The following is a 4225-nucleotide window of genomic DNA, read 5'->3' on the forward strand; positions in this document are numbered from 1 at the left end:
AAAACAGAAACATTAAACTTGCTGGAAGGTAAGTTAGGCAGAACTCTGGAAGACATTGGTATAGGAAAAGACTTTATGAACAAATCCTCAGTATCACGGGAACTGCAGATAGAATCAACAGCAACTGGGATCTCATCTTACTAAAAAGCTTCTGTACTTCAAAAGAAACCATCAGCAGAATTAAGAGACTATCTACAATGTGGGAAAAACTTTTTACCAGCTGTTCCTCAGACAAAAGGCTATTATCAAGGATATATAAAGAACTCAAAACAGTCAGTCCCCCCAAATATAAAGACCCGATTCAAAAATGGGCATCTGAAATGAACAGACATTTCTCAAAGAAGTAAAATCAGCAAGAAAATATTTGAAAAAATGTTCCACATCACTGGTCATTCGAGAGATGCAGATGAAAACAACACTGAGATTCCACCTCACCCCACAAATGGCTGCTATCAAGAAATCACACAATAACAAATGTTGGAGGTATAGGGAAGGTGGGATGGGTAGGGGAAGAGTAAAAAGGGAAAAGAAAAAATGTGAGAGAAAAGATGAAAATAAAGTGTTTGTAGATGGGGAGGGGAGGAGGGGGTGAAGGGAGGGCAGAGGTAAGGGGAAAAAATGAGAATCAAGACTTGTCATGTAGAGGTACAAGATCCCAACAATGAATGTAACTGTACTCTATCCCTAAAATGTACCAATAAACTCAATTAAAGCTGAAAAAATAAAGATAAAAATAAAAAAGATATGTCCTGGGCTGGGGATTTAGCCCAGTGGTTCCAGTGCCTGCCTTGCAACCGTGAGGTCCTGAGTTTGATCCCCAGTACCACAAAAAAAAAAAAAAAAGATATGTCCTGTACATGGACCAGCTCCCCCTGATGAATGGAATCATTACATCCTGCAAGTACCCTTGGAGGGGCAGGAAAGGAGGCTGCACCACAGACAGTGAATTCTGGGCCTTTTCTACACACTCACAGGTGCTGTGACAAGAGGCTAGCGGATCGTGTGGTGGATACACAGGAGCCAGAAGCCATCCTCACATGTGCCTGTGCAAATTGTACTCAGGCCTGTTTTGTGCCTGTTAGTGCACAGTCTCCACTCTGAGTCCTTTTAGCACAGAAATGAGGGTCTCAGTCTGTTTATTTCGTTGATTGACTGGGGCTTTTTTGTGACAGTCTCAATATGTAGTTCAGGCTGGCCTTGCATTCAAAATGATCCTCCTGCCTCAGCCTCCTGAGTTGTAGGGATTATAGTGTGTTTTTGTTTTAAGGAAAGAATGGGGTGAAATATGGTACTGTGGCTCTTTTTTTTTTTTTTCCTTTGATACCGGGGATCAAATTCAAGTCCTTGTGCTTTTGAGGCAGGCGGCAGAACCACTGAGTTAAATCCAGGGCCCTGGGGTGAAATATGGTAACACAGTCAAGTTTGAGACTTATTTTTCCCTCAAACAATGGAATGGAGTGAAGTTGGGGTAACAATTGTTTATCTCCCTAGAAATGTGTTTTCTTCCCTTGAGCACCAGCTACTACACTTAGTCACCAACCTTCAAAGTCAATCCTATTTCTCCTGCCTCAGAATGACCATGTACCTATCAGGAGAAACCTCAAGGATTTGAAATTCAGTTGGGCCTGGAGGCATAGTCTGTAGTCCCAGCACTGGGAGGCTGAGACAGGAGGATACTTAGAGCCCAGGAGTTGAAGACCTGCTTCGGCAACATAGAAAAGTCCCCATCTCAAAGGGAAGGGCAGGAGAGGGAGAGGAGAGCCTGAAATTCTATGATAAGGTATGCCCAGGATCTTCATTCATACTTTATCAATGTTTACAAGAAGAAGCCATTTTGAACTTCCGTGGAAACCTCACAGGTCACCTTTCTTGACATGAAGTTTAAATGGAATTGGATATAATCGCTACTGTTATACAGAGTAATGAGTTAGAAGATTTTAAAATCTTGCAAATGGGGCTATCATTTGTGGCAAGGTACACGAGCCGGGAGGACATTACATTAAGTGAAATAAACCAGACAGAGAATGACAAGAACCACATATTCTTACTCACATAAGGGGTGATCAAAATATACTACTGATGTTTAAATTTTAAAATACAGCCAAGCATGGTGGCGCACGCCTGTTATCCCAGCACTCAAGAGGCTGAGGCAGGAGGATCCCTGTGAGTTCAAGACCAGCCTGGGTTAATGTAATGAGTTCCAGGTCAGTCTCAACTACATAGTGAGACCCTGTCTCAAAAAATATAAAAAAATAATAATAATAATATTAAAATTAAAAAAATAAAAATATGTTATAGAGGCTGGGAATTTAGCTCAGTGGTGCCAATGCCTGCTTCCCAAGGGCAAGATCCTCAATCTGATGCCCAGTATCCAAAAAAAAAGCATTACAGTAGAAGACACATTACCATTAATCTTCAAAATACATCCCTCACTTTGAACACACTTGTCCCATGGCTCTTGCCACTTTCTGAAGCAGTTCTGGAGTCCTCTTTCCCAGCTATCTTTGTGAAGTGTGATTTAAAAAATGTTGGAATCCTGCTGCTGAGTACCCAGTGTGTCCTCATTTACCTTATGCACCGAATCTGCACCATGCAACTTCTGGCTCTTAAAGTCAAAATGACCGTGAAAGGTAAACAGTTTGAATCTATTCAGGATGTTGAGGCAGCCACAGAACACAATCAACGACACTCATGAAGGAAGACTTCCAGCAGTGCTTCAGAACAGGGCAAGAATGACGGGCTAAGTGTGCTCACAGCAAAGGCGGTGTATTTTTAGGGGTGTTAATGGCAATGTGTTTTTTCATGGAATATATTGGAAGTGTATATATTCATTGTACTTTTCAATCATGCCTCATTTACAGAACATAAATAAGCTGTTCTCACAGAGGTAGAGAGTACAATAGTGCTTTCCATTGGCTGAGAAGAGAGGGGGAGAGGGGAGATTGAATAAATACAGTTAGATAGGAGAAATAAGTAAGTTTTATCTTATATAGCACAGTAAAGTGCCGTTACTTAGCATTTAATATTTTATTTTTCATTTTTACATTTAATAAAATATTAATAATAATTTGTTTTATATTTATATAAAATAGCTAGAGGAAAATATTTTAAATGTTCGCAATGCCAAGAAATAAATGAGATGATGGGTATGCCAATTACTCTGGTTTGATTATCACACACTGTATACTGTATTAAAATATACAAATGTATTTGTTCTCCATAAATACGTATGACTATCCTACGTCAATCAAAATAAAAAATAGGGCCGGGGATTTAGCTCAGTGGTGCTGCGCCTGCCTCACAAGCACAAGGTCCTAAATTCAATCCGTGGTACAAGAAAGAAAGAAAGGAAGGAGGGAAAGAGGGAAGGGAAGAAGAGCAAGCAAGTCAGGTGTGGTGGTGCACACCTGTGATCCCAGAGCTCTGGGAGGCTAAGGCAGGAGAGTCGCGAATGGAGCCCAGTCTGGGCAACGTAAAGTCTCAAAATTAAAAATTAAAAATGTCTGGGGATGTAATGCGAAGCCTTCGCATCCGATCCCCAGTACCTTATTAATTTTAATGTAATTTAACAAAACAAAACCCATCAATTTTCACCGCTTCCATCACTACCCTACCAAGCCAAACTACCGTGGGCTGTGCGCTGTTCTTTCCTCCCTGCCAATCGCCTTCCTCCAGTTTTGGTCCCCGCAGAGCAATTCCTAGAAAACATGCCTTGGAGCCGGTGTCGTTTCTACCGCAAACCAGGGCTCCTGTTCTCACTGACGGTGAAAGAAGCTTCTCCGCATAATCACACCACCTGGTCCCACCACCTAACGTCAACAGATATATCATGCTGGGCATTTAATTGGAGGGGTTTTTTTTTTTTCTAGCATTTAATATTTTACGTCTAAAGAGTTACTTCCCAAGACAGGAGAATTGGGCAGTGCGGCACACAGCTATCATCCCAGCAACTCAGAAGGCTGAGGTGAGAGGATTCCAAGTTCAAGGCCAGCCTAGGCAACTAAGCGAGACCGTCTCAAAATAAAAAATAAAAGGCTGGTGATGTAGCTCAGTGTGAAGGCCCTGGGTTTAATCCCCAGTACGAGGAAAACACACAAACATGAAATTAAGGACTATTAAAAATATGAAAAGAAGGGACAGGGCTTTAGCTTAATGGTGCCGTCACCTAACTTACAAAAGCAAGGTCCTGAGTTTGATCCCCTTATCAAAAAAACAAACAAACAAA

The sequence above is a fragment of the Fukomys damarensis genome, unplaced genomic scaffold (genome assembly GCF_012274545.1).
Source record: "Fukomys damarensis isolate Sample0158 unplaced genomic scaffold, DMR_v1.0_HiC HiC_scaffold_35, whole genome shotgun sequence".
Lineage (NCBI taxonomy): Eukaryota > Metazoa > Chordata > Mammalia > Rodentia > Bathyergidae > Fukomys > Fukomys damarensis.